At 42.8% G+C, this 27,082-nt stretch overlaps 1 protein-coding gene across 1 annotated transcript in view; it reads left to right on the top strand.

The window, feature by feature from the left end:
- The first annotated feature begins 5,223 nt into the window (after positions 1-5,223).
- RBPJ (recombination signal binding protein for immunoglobulin kappa J region) overlaps positions 5,224-27,082 on the top strand; it is a 268,269-nt gene continuing 246,410 nt past the window's right edge. Inside the window, exon 1 of the mRNA XM_073012483.1 lies at positions 5,224-5,380. The gene's annotated coding sequence lies outside the window, so the exon portion shown is untranslated. The remainder of the gene's footprint in view (positions 5,381-27,082) is intronic.

The raw sequence follows: 27,082 nt of genomic DNA, 5'->3' as shown, positions 1-27,082 counted from the left end.
TGGTTACAAATGCCAACTTCTAGACATGCTAGCAAAATAATTTTGGATGATCTAGCCTCAGTTGAGCTACCAGATAGTTACAACTATAGGAATGACTGCAAGTGAAACCAACAGATGAACCATCTAGCTGAGCCCAGCCCAAATTGCTGACCCAGAGAATCATGAGCAAGTAAAATAGTTGTTGTTTAAAACTAGTTTTGAAGTTATTTTTTAATGCACAAAATCTACAACGGGTGATTCTGTGGGTGGCTGCTTGGTTCATAATAAATACTCATCCTATAGGCACTATCTCTTATGTCACTGGTGTAGGCTCCCAGCAGCCCTGCTACCTTGGCCATAGTCACTTGATCAAGGGTGGACACTGTCTAAGGATGGACCAGTCACATTCCCTGTCACATGAGGACAGTGTTCTAGGTGGACAGTCCATGGACTTGACTTGCTGAGGTCTCCAAGGTTGTCTTGATTCTGGTCTTCTCAAGGCCTGGTTATTCTACAGTTCCTCAGATTTGATATTTTTCCCTGGGTATCCTTTGGATAAATTACATTTACCCTCAAGATAGCTAGAGTTGGTTTCTGTTACTTGTACTCCAAAATTATTGATTATTAAAAGCCATCTGTGAAGAGCTTTACCCTCCAGATGAGGAAAAAGGAGTCAGTAAGTATGCTTAAAACCTTCCTTGTGCACAGAGCACCATGCTGGCTTTTGCAGAGGAAGAAAAAGTGAAAAGAAGGCACCAACTTTACCCTCATGGAGTCTCCAATATATGAGTCCTTCTGGCTTGATTTTCTGCCTACTTTTTCTCTTGATTTGCAGACCTGGCAATTAAAGAGATTTCTGTCAATGGTGCAGACTTTGAATTATTTCTAATTAACTTGAATTGTAAAACCGTGTGTCATCCTTGGCTTTACCAGGAAAACCCACAAGCAGTTCTGATTCTTTGCAACTTGCCTAAAGCCATTCAGATCCTTGAAAGATGAGGAACTAAAAGCCACTTCTCTTCCTGAATATCCTGCAGCCCAAAATGGAGCTAATAATTTTCCTTGTGACTTTTAAGAAGACTTTCTCCCTCTCTCTCTTTCACTCTCTCTCTCTCTCTCTCAATTTAGTCCCTTTCAGAATGCAAATACTATAAGGATAGTCATTCCTTTAAATGATCTATCATTTTACTTCTACTTGGGAAGAAAGGGTTTAGAGACCTCAGGATGAACTTTGTTAGAAGGACTGTGAGACCCTAATGGGAACTGCATGGAGAAGGCAAAAAGAAACAGGAAGGGGACAGAAGATACTCATATGCTAGACGCTTTCATGTATCCAAGAAACTCTGTGAAGTAGACCTCAGTGTTCTCATTTTACATCTGAGGAAATGAAGGCCTGGAAAGGTGAAGGAGGATGTTTAAGGTCACAAGAGTCTTGATTTGAGTCCAGACTTGTTGTTGCACAAGTTCCAGCTTTTTCCACCACCTGGCTGCTTTTCCAAGAAGAATGGAGGAGAAGCTGAGTTGGGGTGGAGATAGATGATGCCATGCACCTTATTAACAATCATTAGAAATGATAACTCCACAGCCTTCTGCAGCTACCAAGATGTCTCTATCCCAGTACTTCCCAAAGAACAACTCTATGTTAGGACTATCTCTGTGAGAAAATTTCCCAAAGTGTATATATCAATAAGTTTCACATAAAAATAAGGATTTCTTCATTCAATAAGATTTGAACTGTTTACCTTAGGCAGGATACCTCAGAACCTTCAGCGTGTTTATAGTGCCTCCATGAATTTCCAAGAGGAAGATATAGTGTGATATTAATTAGGACATACCTTGGGCCACTATAACAAAGATACCCTAAAGTACAGTGGCTAAAGGAGGGTAGAACTTATCTTTCATATATCAGTACAGAGATGTATGGTCCAAAGCTGGCCAAGTGGCTCTTCCATTCTCAACCCATGGCTTTCAAGATGGTACCAGCAGTTACCATTTCTCAGGCAGAGGAAGCTGGAAGAGAGAGAGTCCAGGGCAAGAAGCTTTCTCTTTAAGGAGATAACGTAGAAGTTACCTTGTGATTCATTTCACTGCTCTGAATTCAATCAGACGAACACAGTCAGATACAAGGGAATCTAGGAGAGGCAGTCACCAGTTAGGTGCCCAAGTGTCAGGCTGAAGTGTTTTTTACCAAAATGCACAAGGGGAGGACAAATACCAAAGGACAACTGGTAGTTTGTCATCGTCCCCAGATTTATTTACCCACAAAACTCTTTTTTTTATGCAATGTCCCCTAGAACTAGTATCTTATTCTATAATGTATCAGTCGGGACAGGATAGTTAATGATGCAGTAACAAACACTCCCACATCTCAGAGGCTTAATACAACATAAGTTTAGTTCTTGTACATGTCCACGGTGAGGTAGGGAAGACGGTCTGCTCTTCTTTCTGGTAAGGAGGTTGATGGAGAAGCTATCATCTAGAACAAGACTGATTTCCAGAGTAAAAGGAGAAAGAGTGTGGGTGAATCAGGCACCATCACATCTAACTTCCAAGAAAGCTGAGTAGGGTCTAATGGCATTTCATAGCCTTTGTCACATGCATCTTCCTTAAACCAGGCCTTTGCTCTCAGAATAAGGGAACAAAGGGATATTATCAGACAGATCCCACCCTGGTTCTCCCACAGTCTATTGAGGGGAAAGGGGCCTCTTTCTGTTTCTCTTGCCCTGATTTCCCACCATGTTGCATCAGCTGGAGTACCAAATATGAGCTCTGGATGATGATGATAATTGGCAAAACATGTTTCCAGTTATTGTTCTCCCTGTATCTTGGCCCATACTGCCGAGGGGCAGAGGCTATTTCTCCCGCCATTAAATCTGGACTGAGTTTGTGACTTGCTCTGATCAATAGAATGGGCAGAAGTGACATTGTGACAGTTCCAAACCTCAGCCTCAAGAAGCCTTTACACATTCACTGTCTCCCTCAGGTTGCTGCCACACTGTGTAATCACTATATGATCAAGCTTGGGGTCGTCTGCTGGAGGGTAACAGGCCACATGGAGCAGAAATGAGCCAGCTAAGGTCATCCTACATCAGGCAGCTCCAGCCAAGCCCAGCCCAGAATAATGGCCTCTGGTAGATAAATGGTGGTTGTTTTATACTACTTGGTTTTAGGTGATATGGTGTAGGCAAAAACAAATTGACATGGTGATTTAAGCATAAATGGGATTTGTTAAAAGGTTGCAACCCCTGAAAGACTAGGGCACTGTGAGGCTTAGAGGCTCTACCCAGAATCATACCACAGAGCCAGCCTAACAAAGATCCCACTGGGTCTGCCACTGTGAACACCAACACTGCAGCTACACACTGACCCAGATCCCAGTCACTGCTATGGGGTCCACTGTCCTCAGGAAAGTGGATGGAGCTGTTATTGGTGTCACCTGTAGCCAGAAGTAGGTCACACAGAGGCAAGATAAGCTATAAAATAAATAACAGATACAAAGGCAACAGCACTGCGCCAACAAAGCAGGAGGCTGGAGCTGGGGTCCAGGAGGCCCCAGTAGTACTAGACGTTCACCCTTTAGTGGTTGCATTATGAGAGCCTTCAGCACAGACGTCCTGGGGTAGGGAGGAGGGGGCGTGTGGGCAACATCCCATTATTGACCATCACAACAACATCTCAATGCTTTAACAACTAGTGATACCATCCCAGTGCATAGCACTTCCCCCTGCTAACCAGTCTCTGGTAAGGAGAATAGAATTATATACTTGGCTTAGATAAATCAAGAACTAGCCCCACCTTGGTGAACTGAGGTTAGTCTCACCTTTTCTGGGCATATGGCCGTTCAGTGAGTGAACAAAAGATAAAATCAGGACTCTGCCAACAAGGAAGGAAGTGATGGGGGAAGCTAAAATGGCATAAACAATCCACAGTATCTGTGATGCATGCCCTGATTCACTCCCAGTGGTGAAGTGGGATGGGGGACACAGGACAGAGAAACTCAAGGCCCAAGGGGTTGAGTGTTAGTGTTCTGTGGAACACAGGGGTGGCCACAGAAGCCTAAGGCAGCCAACCATCTCACTTTGCCTGTGACAGGGGATTCCCAGGATGGGGGACTTTCCATGCTAAAATCAGCACAGCACTGGGCAAATCAGGACAAACTATTCACCCTACAGCAAGGCCAGTGAGTTCATGATCTGCATAATGTTACTTAAGAGAAGCTAGAAAGGGCCGGCGAGGTCACGTGCTGTGTCCAAGGCCACTCTGCTAATTCATTCATCCCTTTTCTTCATTGATCGCTGACGTGTTCAATGTTAGTTAACCAAGTGCCTATCATCTGTAGAACTGTGCCCGGCACAGCTCTAGGCGCTTCACATGTATTGATCTATTTAATCTTCACAACAATCCTAGGAAAGAGGTGGCATATTATCCCCAGTCTACAGATGAACAAATTGAGATACAGGGAGGTCAAATAACTTTTCCAGGTCAGACAGCTATTAGGTGGCAAGACCACGATGTCTTAGGCAGTCAGGCTCCGAGCACATGCTGCACAGTTCAGAAACCATCTCAGGAAGGCACAGCCTGTGGACCAGTCCACATCCATCTAGGCCCCCCACTACCGAAGAAGTATGCTATCAGGCTGACAAGTGTCTGGAGGAAGAGGGGCAGGGAGCCCAAAAAGGGCCTGTTATAGATGGTTGTCACCAAGGCTTATGTTACAGAAGGCCGAGTCTCTGCTCAAGAGGTTAAACTTGGAAATGTTGCACTGTGGGGAGTATGACATTATGGGTCATTGGGCTGGTGACATGGTTCATGACATCACCGTACCTCAACTTTCAGAACTAGGAGATTGGGAATCTGGACCAAATGATGGTGAAGGCCTCACCTGGGATTTGGGGTAGGAAGTATTTTAACTCATCAGAAATAACTGAGGTCAGGAACATCAAGGCAGTCACTAAACATGAAAGAAAATCAAATTAACCTAAAGCAGTTGTAACATCATTTATTTCCCTTTTTCCCTTGGTGATTTGTTTTGCAGGCTGCTGTTAGTAAAAAGCAGGCCTCTGATTTCAGGATAAGCTGAGGAAAAAACAAGAAGCAATAAATATTAATTTATGTTGGTCTCTACAGATACCCTTTGTAATCAAAGCACGTCCAAACCCTCCACTCCACCAAAAAAAAAAAAAAAAAGAGTTGTGTCTGCAATTTTTCCCTTAGAGAGAGAGAATGTTGAATCTCTTCCTCTTCATTTTGACATTTTCACTTCCTTTGTTGCCAGGCAAAGTGACCACCAGATTGGGTGGAAGGGGCTCTTTCTACAGCATTTCATGACTGAGCCTCCAAGAACAACCTGTATTGAGTTTCTCTTTGAGATGATTGGACTACTCTATCCAGCATCGTTGAGGTAAGTGAATTCTCTAATGAGTTATTTATGTTATGTTGCCCATAAAAATACTTAACATGCTTTAGTTCATGACTTATGAATAAGTAAATTGCTTTTTGCTACTGCCACCTCAAGGGGTAACAAGTTAACCACCTCCTTTGCCATTGAAATCTCTGCATGGTAGTGTTCTGGTTACACAGCCTTCTTTCTGATAAGGCCTTAGATCACTCAGTGGAAGATCTGGCCTAGGCTGTGAAAGATAAGCTGTGCAGTTCTAGGACAAGATACTCTTCTCTGGGCCTCCAGACCAGCTGGTCTGGACACTGTTTCCTTCTTAGGACCTTTCATGTCTCCTCATAGTTTTCTAACTCCATACTTTCTTTTATGTGCCCTTGCAGAGAAACAAAAAGAATTTTCTAGAATCAAAAACATCTATAGTCCCTCTAGGTGTTTAAATTTTTAGATGTTTTCTTTTAAATAAGCGCCTCTGAAAATGCTTCTGCTGGTAGGTGATACTGATCACGTTGGTTGTTTATCTGAAAGCAGGATGTTTTCTCGAAACTCACCGCTGGGTTTTTCAGGGACAGAGAAAGGCCCGCAACATACCAGCTGTCTTCAAAGTTGTAATTTGGCTGAAAGACAACAGAAATGTTCATGCATGAGTTTATTCACTTATACATACATATGTTCTGTATACTATTATTGAGTGCCTGCTGCATATTGGGTATTTAAGAAACAGTACAAGTGGTTTCTGAGCTCTGAGCTCTAAGCTCTGGTTCTCAGAGCAGGGGCCAGGGAGTGGTGTTAGACAGAAGGGTCACAAGTCCCCATATACCCCAAGCACTGTCTGCCAATTTTTATTCTCTGCTTATTCAGGCACTCACTTGACAAATACCTACCGCATGTCTGCAACATGCCTGGTAGAATAATGTTTTACACTTGCCTGTGTATTTTCCAAAAGTACTTGGATACAGATGTGATCAATTAAATATAAGTCCATTTGAAAGTTTTCCTGAAACCTTTAATGTTCTTTTGTCATTATTTTCTCAGCCAATGGATTCCAAAAGTTCATTGTTGTTATAGAACTGCACAAAAAGAGTTAAGCATGTGTTTTTCTACTGGAAAATGGGGAGACCTTCTGCTGGTTCTGTATCAGAAGCCTAATGCAGAATTCACAGCAATTCCAGAGGTGTGGGGTGTTGTAGACCATGAGAAGTCTAGAGGTCAGAAAACCAGGGAAGCCTGGGGAACCTCAGAAAGTATTTTACTAGTTTTTATGCATAACTTAGACCAATGCCCTTTTCATACCATAGACAAACAAAGGACTAGTTAAATACATATAGTGCAGTATTATATTGTATTCAACTAGTATAGTGTTTAACTACCGCATAGAATTATACTGTATTGAACTAGTCCTTATGTTTGTCTATGGTATGAAAAGGGCACTGCTCTTTGTCATGCAAAAAAATTCTCTTTTAAAATAATTTAATGATTAATTAAATTACTTTATGTCATTACCTGTTGTATATGATAAAGAGTACATAAATTTGGACATACAATCTCAGCCTTACTAAACAATCCTGATTATTTTGCTCTATTTCTGCAGTTTAGCTTTTTCTAAAGCAAAATATGCTATGATTATTTATGTCGATGGTTCTTTATACCTTTCAAAGTGCCTTTCCTATATACTGTTTGGTTGCATGTCACCAGAACTATGAGATATGGACAGGACAGGAATCACTGTCCTCATTTCATAGATGAAGTTATAGATGTTAGTTACAGAATTTTCATGGATGAATTATGCAGATACAAAATAGGCAAGGGTTACCTAGGTAAGATGGCCAGAAAAATGGATTATGAATAAATGTAAAATGATCCCAGGATATATAATCTGAATGAGGGAAGTGGGAGGTAAGCTAGAATCCTTTTCTTCTATTGGACATCGTTCAAGTTCTAAGACCACCATGCTCACTTTAAATTCCCATCATTTAATAATGAAGTAAAGATATTTTAAGGGGGTCCAGGAAAAAATATATACTTATTTGAAAGAATGGAAAATAGGCCAGTCATGGTGACTCCTGCCTATAATCCCAGGGCTTTGGGAGGCTGAGGCAGGTGGATCGCTTGAGCCCAGGAATTTGAGACCAGGCTGCGCAACATGGCAAAACTCTGTCTCTACAAAAAATACAAAAATGAGCTGGGTATAGTGTTGCATGCCTGAAGTCCCAGCTACTTGGGACGCTGCGGTGGAAGGATCACTTGAGCCAGGGAGGTCAAGGCTGCAGTGAGCCTTGCAGTGCCACTGCACTCCAGCCTGGGCTAGAGTAAGGCCCTATCTAAAAAAAAAAAAAAAAAAAAAAAAAAAGAATGGAAAATCTAGAAAAGAAAATATGAGAAGCAGAATGATACAAACAGGAAAATTTAAGGGCAGTTAAATGAGATGTAAGTTGACTGAATGTGATTCAACCAACCAGCACTTTTTGTTAACTGTATTTTCATGAAATGATCATTTTTGCGACCTTAAGAAATAAGATTAAATTTTATTGGCTCTAGTTTTAGGTGATGCATATTTAAGCAAGAGGCAGCACTATCAAAAGAACAGGCTTGGGTTTGAATTTTGCCTTCAGTACACGTCAGTCATTAGGGAAATCTTAATGCTTAATCTTTCTGAACTTCAATTTTTCCATCTCTAAACTGACGATGATAATGCCTCCTTTGCACAGTTGCTTCAAGGATTAGAGACATTGTATGCAAAGCACCTAGTAAGATGTCATGTAGCAGAAACTCAACTAAGGGTGGCTGTTGTTTCGGGTGGTGGTGGTGGTTTATATTAATATATGATCTTGTGGCTTGAACATTAGACTTGGAGTCAAAGGACCTGCGTTTGAGCTGTGCCTCTTCCACTTAGTAATGAGATATTGTTGAAGATATTTAGACTCATTCATCCTTAATCTCATCACTTGTAAAAATGAGTATAATTTCCCCCCCTTTTTTGTTTTGAGGGTCACATGAAATATTTCTTAAATATAAATGTCATATAAAATAGAATATCGCTGCCACTAAGTCCTTGAAAACTAATCGCCTAGGTTAAAAGACAGACATGTCACTGTACAGTACACAAGGTATCACTGTAATGGGAATATGGGGTAGAATTTTATCTATATATTCAGAAGTCCTGCACAATAAAAAAGTCTCAAATTAGTTGAGCATGGTAGCATGTTCCTATGTTTCCAGCTACTTGAGAGGCTGAGACAGGGGAATCTTCTGAGCCCCAAGAATTAGAGGTTGCAGTGAGCTGTGATTGTGCACTCAAGCCTGGGTGACAGAGTGAGACAAATTTCAAATTAAAACAAAAAATGTATAGTTAGCATAAGGGAATAATTCTCAATTTTAAGGAAGAGGATACATTTGAACAGGCTTACAATAGTCACAAAGGACCTTCTACTCATGGGTGACATCAGGGTCAACTGTCATCTGTCCGGGTCCTTTATTAGAGCATCCAAGATTCCTAAAGCTCAGAGGGAGTAGAGATAGTGCAGCCAGCCGCTGTGTGACAGAAGAGGAAACTGAGGCCCAGAGAAGTGCAGTGACTTCATCACAAGGTCGCCACAGCCAAAGGGGGCTGAGAGTGGACCTGCCACCTGCTCCTGTCATCGGCAGGCTCGGGGTTTTGCATGATTACACTGTTAGGTCTGTTCTGATGTAAACGCATGGGCTTTAGGTCTCTGGATCTGGTAAGTGGGAAATACTGGAGAGAAAATCCAAGGCTGCCTGCTAAGCTGGAGGTTAAAATCGCCACAGACTGTTTCAGTGTAAGGCCGGGGGGCAGCAAAGGCTGGAAATCCACATCATAAAGCTCCTTCCATCCTTGTGCATTGATGATATCATCCAGGAAACATTTCAACAACATGGATGGAACTAAATGTCTTGCCAGGTGGTAGCTCGTGATATATACAGACAGCCCCTGACTCACAAAGAAAGACTACAGAGGTCCCATACATACAAACAGCTGCCGCCATCCGCCTGGCCCCCACCACTCTGCAGCTGCCGTGGGCAGTGTGAAAAAAATTAAAAAAGAAAGAAAGGGATAGAAAACAAAAATTGGACCACTTGCAGATTCCACACATTCAGAGGCAGAGGAAGGGGAAAAGCTGTGGAAACAGGAACAGCATAAGGGAATAGACTCTCAGGATACATTTTCTGCCACGGGTGATCTAGCAGCCATCCCCTTTGTCTTTGCCCTGTAAAGTCACCTCCTGGGAGTGACTGTCCTTTCCTATCCACACTGCCAGAAATTTTAGCAATGTAACGTTCTTTCCTCCAAAGCCTTTTTGGAATAAGGAAAGCAGGAAATAAGTCATAATTAATTTTAACTTACCATTAGAAATCTCTTTTGGAATGTCACTCTCCTTTATAATAATTAATATCTACCTCATGGGGTTGCTGTGAAGACAAACTGGACTAATACATTTCAAGTCCTTAGAACTGTGCCTTATAGATAGTATAACTCTGAGAAGTGTTATAAAAGCATGAGCTCTTTAGATAATTACAATGATTCCCATTTTACAGATGAGAAAACTGAGGGAGAGAAATCCCATTACTCTGCCTAGACTACACGACTTAATATGTAGAACTGGGATTCAAATCCAGGTCTGTCTTTCAATCCCACAGTCCTAACCACTGTGCTACACATAGTCATATGCCTGGCTTTGGAGGTGGGGGCAAGTGAAGGGATATTAGGGACAGTCATTCACAGGTTAGCAAGAATTAACTGTCACATTGTTTTCCTACTGAAAATCAACTGAGCTCAGCCACACTCAGAAAATAGGAATTTTAATGAGTGAGCAGGACAAGTAGGTTATTTGGAGAAAGAATTGGGGTAAGGGACTATAGTAGGGTTTGTTGGGATTTCTTCTTTCTTTCTTTTCCTTCCTTCCTTCCTTCCTTCCTTCCTTCCTTCCTTCCTTCCTTCCTTCCTTCCTTCCTTCCTTCCTTTCTTTCTTTCTTTCTTTCTTTCTTTCTTTCTTTCTTTCTTTCTTTCTTTCTTTCTTTCTTTCTTTCTTTCTTTCTTTCTTTCTTTCTTTCTTTCCTTCTTTCTTTCTTTCTTTTTTTGACAGAGTCTTCCTCTGTTGCCCAGGCTGGAGTGCAGTGGTACGATCTCGGCTCACTGCAACCTCCATCTCACAGGTTCAAGCAATTCTCCTGCCTCAGCCTCCTAAGTGACTGGGACTATAGGCATGTGCCACCATGCCCGGCTAATTTTTGTATTTTTAGTGGAGATGGGGTTTCATCATGTTGGCCAGGCTGGTCTCAAACTCCTGACCTCAAGTGATCTGCCCCCCTCGGCCTCCCAAAGTACTGGGATTACAGGCATGAGCCACTGCACCTGGCCTGTGGTAGGTTTTGAGTAGGAAGCTTGGAGACAGAAATGCCCATACGTGGGAGATACAGAAAAAAAAAAGGGCAATTTGGAGGAAGTTGAAAACAAACACTGACCTATGTGAAATTTCATTTACGTCTAACCTTACACCCAGGAGATGGGGAAGATTTCTATCTTTTGTCCTACCCACGACTCCAGATAACTTGGTAGGCTACAAGATGGGTTAAATAAACTTTTGTAGGCTGGCTGGAAACATAACGCTTCCACTCCCATTTGTAATGCATTTCTTTGGGGAAATGCGTGCTGAGTTCCAAACAAACGACTTGTAATTTAATACAACATGTGTATACTCTGTATCTCCATGGGCTGGGCACTGGACTAGGTGCTGAGGACATTAAAATAAATAAAGCAAGGTCCCTGCCCTTGGGTAGCTGGAGCCCTGGGAAGGAGGGAGATGTGTGAGTAACTAAGAGACAACGTGATAAGCGCAATAGGAGAGGTGTGTACAAAGTACCATAGGGAAGCACTGAGGAAGGAGACTGGGAAATTGCTTTTAAATGAGCTTGTGGAATCCAACTCCTCTGCAAACTGGTAGCTGCAAGCAATGCATTAGAAGTTACAGGAAGGATGCATTTACCATTTAGTACTGAATGAATTCATTCTTCAACAGCACCGTTGCTTGCTTTTTCCTTGTCAAGCCGTGGTATCAACACCTGTGTTTTTTCCCAAGAGATGAGAGAGAGTGATGATTGCGTGGACTCTGAACTCAGACAGCTCGGGTTTGAATCTGACTTTCACTTACTAGTGAGATGACCTTTACCTAAGTCTGCTTCCTTATCTCTAAAGTGGGGCCAATGCAAATACCTTATTTCTAGAGCTTCGGGGAGGACTTCCTCTGGTGACTGACACAGTAAATTTCTCACTCAGCTCTGGCTACTGTGAACTGAATGATAAGGCAGGAATCCCCAGCTTCAAATAACTTTATGCAGTAGAGCTGTGTTTCGGAGAGATAGTTTTAAGTGATACACAGATGAGCATTTTTATCTTTACTTATTTATTTATTTGAGATGGAGTCTTGCTCTGTCGCCCACGCTGGAGCGCAGTGGTGCGATCTCACCTCATGACAACCTCTGCCTCCCAGGTTCAAGCGATTCTCCTGCCTCAGCCTCCTGAGTAGCTGAGACTACAGGCGCAAACCATTACACCTGGCTAATTTTTGTATTTTTAGTAGAGATTGGGTTTCACCATGTTGGCAAGGCTGGTCTCAAACTCCTGACTTCAGGTGATCCGCCCACCTTGGCCTCCCAGAGTGCTAGGATTACAGACGTGAGTCACTGTGCCCGGCCCAGATAAGCATTTTTAAATTTGCAGAGCATATATTAATTTTCATATATGGGGGAGAAATGTATATATATACACATATATGTAGACATATATATGATCACATCAAACCGTAGAATTCATAACTATTGCTGCTTAAAATAAATTTTTCTTAAAAAATTATAGAAAATGAATTCACTTAAAGAAAACTAGTAAATAAGAGAAGGGAAAGGGGCATGAGAAAAAGACATGGCAGAGATTTGGAAATGCAGCCTATGATGGCCCCTCTTCATGTGTTTTCTCATTGTAATGAAATCCAAAACTTTCCTCTATGACTCTGAGTAAAGGCACCATTTTCTAATGCCTGAACTAAAGGGAAAGTACATTTGAATAGCAGAAGAGAATGTCTTCTACAGAGTCACACTTTCTTGGCTCCAGTTTTCAGTCCCGGTGGAAAAATTTCCTGAAGCCGACAACAGCTGAGCTCCCCGCCTGGAATTCCGATGCTCAGAGTGGGGAGATCATACTCTGAGGTTCTGAGGGCTCCTGGGCAGCTTGTGATGCGCGTGACTCGGGAGAGCAGACCTGCCACCTGCCCACCTGGGGGCTTAAGCTGAGGGGGATTTGAGTCTGGGGGAGGCAGCAGGGAGAAGCCACAAAGAGGGAGCAGAAAAACAAAGAAAGGAGCAGGAAGCACAGACCAGCATCACACCCCAGGTTTCCTGCAAATTGTAGGGAGGTTTCTGGGGCACCCAGTTACCTTTACCCCTTTTGTGTAAAAATCACCTCCAGGAAAGTCCCTGTATCAAATGTGCACCGCAGTGACCTCTGAAGCCAGTGGAATGCTCATGCCTAGATGGGGTTTCCCTGGGGTTGGTGTCCCCGTTAGGGCTCCTTCTGGCCCTGTTGTGTCACTCCCACTGACAGACCCACGTGCAGTAAACAGCATGTTCAAACACACAACACCGAAGGACACTATTCTCTACGGTTTTTGAAGGTGTCCCTGAGGCAGAGGTTTAGCAGCGTGCCAGCGCTGTGTTTTGTGCTCTCTTACCATTCATGGGTAAATGCACTCCCTAACTGAGCATCCTGACCTTCCCTCCACCCACCCGCTCACAGTCTTCAGTCCCTCTGAAATGCAAGGTGCAAGGTGTTAAGCACCTTGTGGGATCCACCCTGAGAAAGGTGCAGAAAAAAGTGAAATCATTGAGCCCCTGGGCAGGGCTTTAGGGTAAATCTCTTCATTTTAGCCTCAAAAATAGGGTTGTCAGATAAAATGCAGGACACCCAGTTAAACCGGAATGTTAGATAAACAACAAATAATTTTTTAGTATAGGAATGTCCTTAACACTACATGGGACATACTTAAACTGAAAAAAAAAAAGAAAAAAAAAAAGAAAAATGTGTTTATCTAACGTTTCGGTTTAACTGGGTATCTGTACTTTTCTTTGCTCAATCCAGCGACTGTACTCAGGAATAACCCCCTGAAGTTGGCCCTATTATTCCTATTTCAAAGGCAGGGAAGATGAGATTTAGGGAGACCACGCAACTTGCTTCTGAGTGGTAGAGCAGAGATAAGGTTTTCAACCAGACCCACTGAGTTTAAAACCAGTGCTGGTTTCACAACACCACACAAGAATCCAAGCCTTAAAGTAAGGAAGCTGATGGGATGCTAATGGGGGAAACTGAAGCATGCTCCAAGGAATTTGGGGGGATTCCTGAATGCCTTGCTCAGAATGTAGCTAATCACTCAGTAAACAGTTGCTGGATGTAATTGAATTGAATTATCACCATTCTTGCTAACTAAGACTGCTCCCCTCCTATAAACACTCTTAAGAAAAGCCTTGTTTCTCGTGCCCAGCTAACATCCCCGTTCAACACTATGTTTCAGTGCTTGGAGGCAGGCACTTCCCCACGTGTATAGGCAGTGGTAGATGAGGTCATGGGACACAGCTCCAAGAGAAGCTTCGAGTCACATTACATTCATTTAACACATGGAGGAAACCCACAAGTACTGAAGGAATGGGCTGGCCCAAGGCGTAAGCCAGGCCTGTCTTGGCTGGACCACCTTCAGAGCTCAGCGTGTGCAGCCCAGTTGCCTTGCTTGAACCAGGCTGCTTTGCCAGACCTTGAAGAGATGTCTATCTGCTCTTCAGTCAACATTATTTTAGGAGTGCAGAAGCTGCGGTCATAGGGTGAGGGAAGGGGTGTCCTGGTAGAACCCTTTCTTGTCAGAAGATAGGATGATTCCGTAAATGTAAAGTTGCCATAAGCCTGGTTTCTTTCCTTCTTAGATGTGTGACTCTGAGTTTACACACAGGAATCTGGATCCAGTGTGTGCCGCTCCTAGATACTCATAAGCCTCCAGGTCCCAGGGAGAATTACCGTGACTCTGTGCATAGGAAAGCATCTCATCCTCCTTATCTTAAATTCAAGCCTTTCCCTCCAGCTCCTCACTGGAGGAGCCATGAAAGGGTGAAGAGCAGTGAGGACCAAGGAAAAATGGTATCTAAAGAAAATGTGGGCTGGGTGCAGTGGCTCATGCCTGTAATCCCAGCATATTGGGAGGCCAAGGAGGGCAGATCACTTGAGGTCAGGAGTTCAAGACAAGTCTGAGCAACATGGTGAAACCCCACCTCTACTAAAAATACAAAAAAAAAAAAAAAAAAAAGGCCAGGCCTAGTGGTGTGCACCTGTAGTCCCAGCTATTTGGGAGGCTTAGGTGGAGGTTGCAGTGAGCCGAGATTGCTCCACTGCTGTCCAGCCTGTGCAACAAAGGTGAGACCCTGTCTCAATAAAAAAAGAAAGAGAGAGAGAGGAAGAAACAAAGAAAGATAAAAAATGTGAACCCAAATCCATCACCACTAAGAAAGTCAGCTACCTTCTAATCATGTTGTTTTCTGATGATCAGGGTAATATATACGTATTTTAGAAAAGTTGAAAATGCTGAAAAGTAAAAAGAAAGCAATAAAAACAACCCATAATGCCATCAGCAGGGATATAACCTCTCCTAAAATTGTGGTATATTTTCTAAGAGTCTCTGTACATGTAATAAACACCTTCATACGTCACATGTGATTTTGTGTTCTGCTTTTTTTTTAACCTAACGAATCGTAAACACTTCCCTCACATTATTAAAGACTCTGCGGAGAATCTTTATGACTCCGATGAATAGATTGAAAATGGCCACAATTTATTAGCTACTCTTGCTGAACATTTAGATTGTTTTCAGTGTTTTCCCAGGTAGAAATAATATAGCAGTGAACATCTCTGAAGACATTTTTATCAGACCATTGGCACATGGTCCTCCCATGTCTAGAATCTAATATAAAGTGGCATCTGATCTGACCCAAAGATATATCTTATGTTTTCTGTTTTACAATGCTCTGAAGAGCAGCGTGTCTTCCAGAGGCCCCAGCAACTAAACTAGCTGGAGAACCACTGGACTCAGTTCTAGAACAGGGACTCCATGGCCCCTTATCAAATGGAGGGGGCTCCAGTGCCGCAGAAGTCCCAGGCCCAGGCCAGGCATGGTGGCTCACACCTGTAATCCCGGCACTTTGGGAGGCCAAGGTGAATCGCTTGAAGCCAGTAGCGAGTCCCTGTCTGTACAAAAAAATTTTTTAATTAGCCAGGTGTGGTGGTGCATGCCTGTGGTCCCAGTTTCTTGGGAGGCTGAGGTGGGAGGACTGCTTGAGCCCGGGAGGCAGAGGTTGCAGTGGGCTGAGATCACACCAATGCACTTCAGCCTGGGTGACAGAGCAAGACCCTGTATCAAAAAGAAAAAGAAGTCCCAGACCCACTTAGACTCAGGCCAGAGTGCATGGGGCAGACGAGGGGAGTGAGAGTGAAGTCCCAGGAACAATTTCAAGAACCCACCATGCGATGTAATTCCACCGAGAACAGGATGCTCAAAGTCCACAGAACTGTGCCGTTTGGAATTTTTACAAAACCGTTGCCTGCTGATTTAGTTAATAACAATGTTGGGTTCCAAATTTTTTCTAAAAGGGAGTCTTAAATGTTCTCCACTTGGACAGAGCTGGCTTAAAAATAAACAAATAAGTTATATAAGCCCACATTTTGGAGGATCGGGTTTTGGAAGCCAAGGTTCCTGTCTTGCGGTTGGGCCTCACGTGCGGCCTGCAGGGTGGAGCAGCAGGGGAGCTTTCCAGCCATCCCTGAAACCCGGCTGCTAATTGACGTGCCAACGCCCACCGTGGACCCATGCAGTGTGCACCCTGTGGTGCCTAGCAGACACTCCCAGTGGTTGGAAGATAGTGAAGAGTAACAAAAAAGCAAGTACAACCACCGGTAGCTGATAACAGACTCCTTTTTCCTTTACTCTCTCCTCCAGTGTTAGATGTTTTGAAAGGTTTCATGGTGTTATCCAAGAGCTGTCATCTTCTGCTTGAGAACTGACTGCATTTTGGTGGGAAGTGAGGTGATTACTGTGTATTTTTTTTTGAAAGCTCCTCCAGAAAGAACCATGTCAGATTCCCCAAAAAGTTACTAATGCGGATGGAGCCCCACTGTGGTCCCAGCTGTCAGAGCCACTGCAAGGACACTGCGAGGAACAGAAGAGGTCCAGGGCCCTGGTGGGCCCCAGAATCCCCCATGCATTCCTAGAGTAATATGAATAAGTGAACTGTCACAAATGAGTCCATTTATGCAAGTACTTACGTAACATAATGAGCGTGATCTTAGAAAGTAGGACAACGAACATATGAAAAAATGCTCAGTTTTACTGATCAGAGAAATGCAAATCAAAACCACAATGAGTTACCATCTCATACCAGTCAGAATGGCTATTACTAAAAAGTCAAAAAATAACAGATGCTGGCAACGTTGTGGAGGAAAGTGAACAGTTACACACTGTCGGTGGGAGTGTAAATTAGGTCAGCCGTTGTGGAAAGCAGTGTGGCGATTTTTCAAAGGGCTAAAGACAGAACTACCGTTCGACCTAGCAATACCATTGCTGGATATATACCCAAAGAAATATATTAATAAATCATTATATCATAAACACACATGCACACAAATGTTTATTGTAGCACTATTCACAGTAGCAAAGACATGGAATCAACCTAATTGTCCATCAATTACAGATTGGGTAAACCAAACGTGGTACATATACACCATGAAATACAATGCAGTCATAAAAAGAATGCGATCCTGTCTTTTGTGGGAAAGTGGATGGAACTAGAGGCAATTTTTCTTAGCAAACTAGCACAGGAACAAAAAACCAAATACTGTATGACTTATAGGTGGGAGCTAAATGATGAGAACTCATGGACACAAGGAAGGCAACAACAGACACTGGGGTCTTTTTGAGGGTGGAGGGTGGGAGGAGGGAGAGGATCAGGGAAAGTAACTATTGGGTACTAGGCTTAGTACCTGGCAGATGAAATAATTGGTATAATAAACCCCTGTGACATGAGTTTACCTATAAAACAAACCGACACAAGTACCCTTGAACCTAAAATAAAGGTTAAAAAAAAAAAAAAAGAAAGTAGGAGACCCTGAGGACTTCTCTTAGTCTGTTGGGGCTGTTATAACAAAATACCATAAACTGAGTGTTTATAAACAACCAAAATCTATTTCTTATAGTTCTGGAGGCCGGAAAGTCTAAGATCAAGATGTCAGCAGATTCAGTGTCTGATGAGGGCTCACTTCCTGGTTCATAGATGGCGTCTTCTATCTGTGTCCTCACAAGGTGGAAGGAGTGAGAAGTCTCTCTAGGGCATCCTTTATAAGGGCACTAATCCCATTCCTGAGGGTTTCACCCTTGTGACCTAATCACCTCCCAAAAGCCTCATCTCTCAATACCTTGGGGATTAGGATTTCAATGCATGGATTTGGTGGGGGACACAAACATTCAAACTATAGCATTGTGGCCCTAAGGCTTAAAAAATAAAATATAGGCTGGGCGCAGTGGCTCATGCCTGTAATCTCAGCACTTTGGCAGGCCGAGGCAGGCAGATCATGAGGTCAGGAGATTGAGACCATGCTGGCTAACACAATGAAACCACGTCTCTACTAAAAATATAAAAAATTAGCCGGGCATGGTGGCGAGCACCTGTAGTCCCAGCTACTTGAGAGGCTGAGGCAGGAGAATGGAGTGAACCTGGGAGGCGGACCTTGCAGTGAGCCGAGATTGCGCCACTGCACTCCAGCCTGGGCGACAGAGAAAGACTCTGTCTCAAAATAAATAAATGAATAAAATAAAAATAAAATAAAATAAAATATAGTATACCCTACCCTCAAATTGTTTATACTATGAATAGTTAAGGAGAATAGATGTGTTCACAAATAGCAGCAATAACTAGAAAATGCTACAAGGTCATTATGAAGGGCAATGTAGACCAAGGATTTACATGGGTCTGTAACTGGGTTACAGTTAACTTTTCACCTAAGTAGAAGGAATATGCTGTAACGTAACAATGCAGGGTAATTGAAGGAATGCAAGGTAATTGAATCATAGAGGAGGGTCTTTCCCATGCTGTTCTCATGATAGTGAATAAGTCCTACGAGATCTGATGGTTTTACAAAGGGCAGTTCCTCTGCACACGTTCTTTTGCGGGCCACCATGTAAGACATCCCTTTGCTATTCCTTCATCTTCTGCCGTGATTGTGAGGCCTCCCCAGCCACATGGAACTGAGTCCATTAAACTTCTTTTCTTTATAAATTACCCAGTCTCAGGTATGCCTTTATTACCAGCGTTGAGAACAGACTAATACAATGCGTTTTTAATTATTGCTCTTCTGATTTTCCTAAAGCTCTTTCTCACTGTAAGTCTGTGTGACCCACCAAGTATCAGCACAAGTTCACCTCCAAAGCACAATCTAAACAATCTAAGGAAATTTTTAAAAACTATTTAAATCTCTGATTTACATCTTTCAAAACAAAATTAAAGAAGACCCCACTCAGAACACTCCAGCAACGCATGACTCCTAAATTCTCCCCTATCTAATGTGATAGCCTTCCTCCCACTCCATATATCCTCAGGCCACAAAGAATATCCTCTCTCCCTTCCCTTCAGTCTCTCAACTTTCTATTAGTCATGTGTCCCTTAACGATGGGGTATGGTCTAAGAAATGCATCACTAGGCAATTTCATTCTTGTATGAACGTTGCAGAGTGTACTTACACAAATCCAGATGGTACAACCTACCACCCACCTAAGTTACACGGCTCAGTCTCAGGCTACAAACCAGTTCCTAGGCTACAAACCAGTATAGCAGGTGACTCTACTGGATACTGTAGGCAACTGGAACATAACGGGAAGCATTTGTGTATCTAAACATAGAAAAACTACAGTAAAAATATGGTCTAGAAGATAAAAAATGGTATACTTGCGTAGGGCACTTACCATGAATGGAGCTCCCAGGACTGGAAGTTGCTCTGGGTGAGTCAGTGAGTGAGTGAGTGGTGAGTGAATATGAAGGCCTAGGACATTACTGTACGCTACGGCAGACTTTGTAAACACTGTAACTTAGGCTACGCTACATTTATTTAAAATTGTTTTCTTCAATAATCAATTAACTTTAGCTTACTGTAACTTTTTTACGTGTTAAACTTTTTGATCTTTTAAAACTTTTTGACTCTTTTGTAATAACATTTAGCTTCAAACACATATCGTATAGCTGTACAAAAATATTTTCCTTATATCCTTATTCTAAAAGCTTTTTAAAACTTTTAAATTTTTTTTTTACTTTTTCACCTTTTTTTTTTTTCCTGAGACAGAGTCTTGCTCTGTCATCCAGGCAGGAGTGCAGTGGCCCGATCACGGCTCACTGCTGCCTCAACCTCCTGGGTTCCAGCAACCTTCCTGTCCCAGCCTCCTGAGTAGCTGGGACTACAGGCATGCCCCACCACATCCGGCTAATTTTTTAACTTTTTTTTTTTTTTTTTTTTTGTAGAGATGGGATGGGAGTCTCATTACATTACCCAGACTGGTCATTGAACTCCTGAGCTCAAATGATCCTCCTGCCTCAGCCTCCCAAAGTACTGGGATTACTGGTGTGAGTCACCAGTCGGCCTACTTTTTAAACTTCTTGGTTAAAAGCTAAGACACACACACATTAGCATAGGCCTCCACAGGGGTCAGGATCATCAGTATCACTGTCTTCTCCCTCCACATCTGTTCCCACTGGAAAGTTTTAGGGGCAATAACATGCATGGAACTGTCATCTCCTATGATAACAATATCTTCTCCTAGGTACCTCCTGAAGGGCCTGCCTGAGGCTGCTTTACAGTTAACTTTTCACATAAGTAGAAGGAATACACTCTAACATAACAATAAAAAGTATGGTATAGTGAATACAGAGACCGGTAACACAATCAATTTATTATTATCAAGTATTGCGTACTGTACATAACTGTATGTTGTATGTGCAGATCTTTATAGGACTGGCAGAGCAGGAAGTTTGTGTCCACCAGCATCACCAATCATCGATGCATTACTCAGAAACCTGTGAGTAACGCATTGTGCTGCAATGTCACTAGGCGATAGGAAGTTTTCAGCCCCATTATAATTTGATGAGACCACCCTCATAAACGTGGCCCATCATACACAGAAACTTTGTGATGCGGCGCATGACCACACTCAATTCCTTTTTACAAGGCAGATAACAGGGAAGAGTCAGAGCACACGTTCTTGTTAATAACTGTCCGTTCTTGTTAATAACCATCTGCCCCATTACTCGCAGACAGGGCTCTCCAATGCCATTCGTAGGGCCTGCCACTGCCACAGCTCCCCTAAAGCCAGTTTGGTTTTCACTTCAGTTCTTTTGATGTTCCCAACTCAGACAGCTAGAAGACAATTTAATCTTTCGCAGTAAAACTGAGGTGTTGAGAAATTTTTCTAACAGATTTAAGTCTGGTTAGTGGTGGGCTAGGACCTGGCTGATCCCAGCAGCCTTCTTACCAGGACTGATAATAGCCCAGATGATCTGCCCTGTTAAAAAAAAAATATATATATATATATAGCCAGGCACGGTCGCTCATGCCTGTAATCCCAGCACTTTGGGAGGCTGAGGCGAGCAGATTACTTGAAGGTGAGGAATTTGAGACCAGCCTGGCCAACATGGTGAAATCCTGTTTCTACTAAAAATACAAAAAATTAACCAAGCGTGGTGGCACGCGCCTGTAGTCCAAGCTACTTGGGAGGTTGAGGCAGGAGAATCACTTGAACCCGGGAGGCAGATGTTGCAGTGAGCTGAGATCACACCACTGCACTCTAGCCTGGGTGACAGAGCAAGACTCCGTCTCAAAAAGACAAAATAAAAAAAATCAGCCAGGCATGGTAATGGGTGCCTGCAGTCCCAGCTACTCAGGAGGCTGAGGCAGGAGAACTGATTGAGCTTTGGAGGCAGAGATTGCAGTGAGTCGAGATGGCCCCACAGCACTCCAGCCTGGGTGACAAAGTGAGACTTCATCTAAAAAAAGAAAGAAAGAAAGAAAAAATGTATCCAAACACTTGTTAAAGACAATACGGTGGACTATTCAAGGGGCCTGTGGTCATAGGTACAGGCATCACTGCAATGGGTTCTTGCTGTAAGGAGAGAGACTGGACTCAGCTCTGACTGTAACAGCAAGCAGGGATTGACAGCCAAGAAGCAGGGTAGGGGCAGTGGGTGAAAAATTACTAAAATGGAACATTAAGGATGGAGAGTTCCTGTCTTGATAGGACTTTTGCTGAAGACAGGCCAGGGTGATAAGCTATCAAGGAGGGTAGTCAGATACGAAGGGTGGGGGACTTTCCCAAACTGACTTAGTAGGATTCTTGCTCAAACTGGATTCTACAAGGACAGAAAGAATGGCCCAAGGTCAAGACCTCAGGACCAGTCAAGCAGAGGACTCAGGGGAGGCTGAGTCAAGTTTTGGTCAAAGGAGATGATCTTTGTCAATCCTCATAACAGATTGGAGTGGGAGGCCAAGTCTGGGATGTGGGGACTGGCTCAGACATCTATAAATAAATGTCTATAAAAGAAGAACTTTTTTTGAAGATAGTTATATTGGGCCGGGTGCAGTGGCTCATGCCTATAATCCCAGCACTTTGGGAGGCCAAGGTGGGCAGATTACCTGAGGTCAGGAGTTCAAGACCAGCCTGCCCAACATGGCGAAGCCCCGTCTCTACTAAAAATACAAAAATTAGCTGGGTGTGGTGTCAGGCACCTGTAATCCTAGCTACTCCGGAGGCTGAGGCAGGAGAATCCCTTGACCCTGGGAGGTAGAGGTTGAAGTGAGCCAAGATCGCGCCACTGCACTCCAGCCTGGGGGACAGAGTGAGACTCTGTCTCCAAAAAAAAAAAAAAGATAGTTATGTTGTTTTGCAGCATGGAGGGATTTTTGTTTTTGTTTTGTTTTTTTCAAGAAGGGCTTGTATTTTTTTAAAGTGGTTTTTCTTTTGCAAAGTGGCAAACTTCTTATAGTATTTTTCACACCGTAAGTTCTTGCTGTCTCTTTTGCCACCCTCTGCCTGTGTCAAATGGCAAGTTTAATGGAAGGAGTTTGGAAGACAGCAGCAGGAGATGGAAGAAAAATGGTTTCTCTCCTCAACACCACTGTCAGGATAATGCGTTTTCCTCATTGCCGCAAAGGAAATTGTAAGAGCATTTTGCCCACTCCAAGCATCTGAAACTGGAATTACGAGGTTGTATGGAGAAGGCCAGGAAAAATAGTTTCTTGGGATGGTTTGATGCTTTCTGAGGCCTTTTACTAGTGACCTGCAATATTAATTATCCGGCCTCCCTCGGTCTCCACCTCAGCTACTGAATAAGGCATTTGTATGGTGTTTCATAGGCTGTGAAGGAAAAGCCAGCGTCAGTAACCAGACCACTGAAATTCAATCCGAGTGCATCCCAATTCTGTACGAGATTCCTAGGAGCCCCACAGGCAAATCCAGTCTATTTGTAAGCCAGGCAAAGATTGGGTAGAGAAACAGGACCAGGGCCAGGCACGGTGGCTCACACCTATAATCCCAGCACTTTGGAAGGCCAAGGCTCACCTTGGATCACCTGAGGCCAGCCTGGCCAACATGGCGAAACTCTGTCTCTACTAAAAATACACAAATTAGCTGGACGTGGTGGCACATGCCTGTAATCCCAGCTACTTAGGAGGCTGAGGTAGGAGAATCACTTGAACCCAGGAGGCAGAGGTTGCAGTGAGCTAAGATGGCACCATTGTACTCCAGCCTAGACGACAAGAGCGAAACTCTGTCTTAAAAAAAAAAAAAAAAAACAGGAATGGAACTACTAGTGCATGTTGAAGACAAAGCGTTCTGATAGGCCTGATAGGCATCCACTTAAATATAGAGAATACCATAACTTCTTTCTGCTCCCCTTTTTTTTAAAAAAAAAAAGACCAGTGTATAAGAAGTCCTGGTGCTACCATTTATTAGCTGTGTGACCTTTAGCGTGTTACTTAATCTCTCTATGCCTCAGTTTCCTTGTCTGTTAAATAGGGATAACATTGTTACTTAACTCATAGGATTTTTATGATGCTTAAATCAGTTAATATTAGTAAGGCAATTGGAACAGTGCCAAGTACACAGTGAATACTATACAGTTGTTTGGTAAATACACTTTGAGAAAAGAGTCATGTTTAATAGAATTGAGCAAACTAGCCTGAAGGGCAGTGTTGCCTGACTATGCCCTGTGGACCCGACCACTCTCTTTCTTGCAGTGCTTGAATGAGACCCTCTGAGGTCAGGGTCGAGCAGCCTCTCTAAGACAAACCAAGCAGTGAGGTGCTGAGATGCACAGGTTAAGGCTTGGCCATTTGCTTTCACAGACCTGCTGAGATCCACTCTCAGAAACTAAGTTAGCGGGATTCAAAAATGTTCACTCTAATATTCGCTAAAACACAAGTCTGAAAACTACACTTCTTCATACATTTCTAATTTACCTAAACCTTAATTAATCATTTCTATTTAAGATGAAATGATTGCAAAAGATTCTCCATGTATTAAATTTATACTTGAAAATAAAACAGCTGCATCACTGTTTTAAATGACTTTATTATCCATGGAATACCCCAGCAATTTCCTCCCCACTATCATCCATTTAAAAAAAAAAATACACAAACAAGGACTAGCACAGTGGTCCACGCCTGTATTTTCAGCATTTGGGAAGGCTGAGGTGTGCACATTGCTTGAGCCCAGGAGTTCAAAAACAGCCTGGACAACATGCAAAACCCCACCTCGACAAAGCACGCAAAAAAATTAGCTGGGTGTGGTGTTGCATACCTGTAGTCCCAGTTACTTAGGAGGCTGAGGTGAGAGGATCACTTGAGCCCGGGAAGTGGAGGCTGCAGTGAGCCATGACTGCACTTCTGCATTCCAGGCTGAGCAACAGAGTGAGACCCTGTCTCAAAAGAAAAAAAAAAACCCCACAAATAAGCTTTTTCTTTTTTACGGTCAGAAATCTTATGTTATTCTTGTATCTCTTTGAACTGTTATTTCTGTTTTTCTTCCCCCTCGGGATTTTATTCTAATATGTTTTTATGTGTTAAGTCTTTTGTTGACCATCTTATTGTACTTTGTAACACATATGTGAGTGAAACTTTTTTTCCTCTGACTACTAGGCTCAAATGTAAAAGAAAAAAATCTTCCAGAAGTAAGCATCACAAGTTATTAGTAGTATGCAATTGAACAGAACAACATAAATATATTTTAACTCTGATATAGAATTATAATATTTAAAGTAATTTTAATACATCTCAGTTACATGGATGTAGATATTTACTGCCAACAAGTTCATATACTCATGAATAACTATTACATACTACTGGAAAGAGATGAGGTTTAAAACAATTTCTATTCTGTTTTTCTTTTTCATAGATGTGAACACTGAGATCTTTCCTTCCCACAAATTAGTAGATGGTGGCGGGGCACAGTGGCTCACACCTATAATCCCAGCACTTTGGGAGGCCGAGGTGGGTGGATCACCTGAGGTCAGGAGTTCAAGACCAGCCTGGCCAACATGGCGAAACCCCAACTCTACTAAAAATATTAAAAAATTAGCCAGATGTTGTGGCACACGCCTGTAATCCCAGCTACTCAGGAGGCTGAGGCAGGAGAATCACTTGAACCCAGAAGGTGGAGGTTGCAGTGAGCTGAGCTCATGCTACTGCACTCCATCCTGGGTAACAGAGCGAGACTCCATCTCAAAAAAATAAAATTAAAATAAAAATACAAAAAAATTAGCTGGGCAGGATGGTGTGTGCCTGCAATCCCAGCGACTTGGGAGGCTGAAGCACAAAAATCCCTTGAACCCAGGAGGCAGAGGTTGCAGTGAGCCGAGATGGCGCCACTGCATTCCAGCCTGACAGAGTCTTGCTCTGTCACACACACACAAACACACACACACATGTGAAAAAGTAGATGAGAAGAGAAAAAATTTTCTTAAAGCACTAACAAACAATTCTTTGAACTCCTTTTAATAAAAGGATCTGGCCGGGCGCGGTGGCTCAAGCCTGTAATCCCAGCACTTTGGGAGGCCGAGACGGGTGGGTCGCGAGGTCAAAAGATCAAGACCATCCTGGCTAACATGGAAACCCCGTCTCTACTAAAAAATACAAAAACTAGCCGGGCGAGGTGGTGGGCGCCTGTAGTCCCAGCTACTCGGGAGGCTGAGGCAGGAGAATGGCGTAAACCCGGGAGGCGGAGCTTGCAGTGAGCTGAGATCTGGCCACTGCACTCCAGCCTGGGCGACAGAGCGAGACTCCGTCTCAAAAAAAAAAAAAAAAAAAAAAAAGGAAGTGTGACTTTATTGTTCGATTTAAGTAAGTGTCTTAATATTCATTTTGAAGAATATTATAAAAACCACTGAGGAATAAATTATGCATGCATCATATAAGATAGATACTAAAGACCAATCAAGTTTACATTGATAGAGATCTGATGTAATTAATTTTATAAGTATTAAACAGGGTAAGAATGCTGCTTCTCATAACTTGATTTGCAATAAAATGATACACTATGTTATTAAAATTATGTAATTTATGAAGCCAGAAATGTGATAGAAGGCAAGATAGTCTTTCCTTAAGCTGTGTGAGTTTATTGACCTTGGGAATAAATGAGAATTGTGTTTAAAAATAAGAAATAACTGGGCAAAGGGCTTGCACCTGTAATCCCAGTGCTTTGGGAGGCCAAGGTGGAAGGATCACATGAGGCCAGGAGTTTGAGGCTGCAGTGAGCTATGATCATGCTACCGTACTCCTGCCTACAGGGCAAGACCCTGACTCTATATTTAAAACAAATTATAAATAATTTTATTAGCCCTCATGCTCAAATTTTTCTGTGTAATGAAGTGATTTAATGGAAAACAAAGTGTATCTCTACACTGCTAAAACTGATCCAACCTGCCACATGTATCAAATAAGAAACAGAAAATGTATGATTTTGGCCAGGCACAGTGGCTTACCCCTGTAATTCCAGCACCTGGGGAGGTTGAGGCAGGCAGATCACCTGAGGTCAGGAGTTTGAGACCAGCCTGGCCAACATGGTGAAACCCCGTCTCTACTAAAAATACAAAAATTAGTCTGGTGTGGTGGGGCACACCTGAAACCCCAGCTACTTGGGAGGCTGAGGCAGGAGAAGTGCTTGAACCCAGGAGTTGGAGGTTTCAGTGAGCCCAGATTGCACCACTGCACTCCAGCCTGGGAAACAGAGCAAGACTCCACCTCAAAAAAAAAGAAAGAAAGAAAAGAAAATGTATGATTTGATAAAATCAGTATAGATTTGATAAAACCTCATGGAATAGTAGACACAAAATCTCAAAAACATAACCTAAAATTTCTTTCTGCAGGTTTTATCATGGAAATCTTAATCGTTCCAGAAAACACTGTTACATTTATTGAAGAGTCAGCATCATTAATTAACCTGCAGGGTTCAGCTGTTGTCAGGTGCTTTCCTTAACAACTAGTAACAAGTCCTAGGAAGAAGACTTTTCTTAAACACACAAGTTCCCGCAACACACGCACACACATACACACACACACACAGAGATACACACTAGACA

This window comes from Chlorocebus sabaeus, chromosome 27 (genome assembly GCF_047675955.1).
Source record: "Chlorocebus sabaeus isolate Y175 chromosome 27, mChlSab1.0.hap1, whole genome shotgun sequence".
NCBI classification, from domain to species: Eukaryota; Metazoa; Chordata; class Mammalia; order Primates; family Cercopithecidae; genus Chlorocebus; species Chlorocebus sabaeus.
This window is presented reverse-complemented; position numbering and strand designations above follow the sequence as displayed.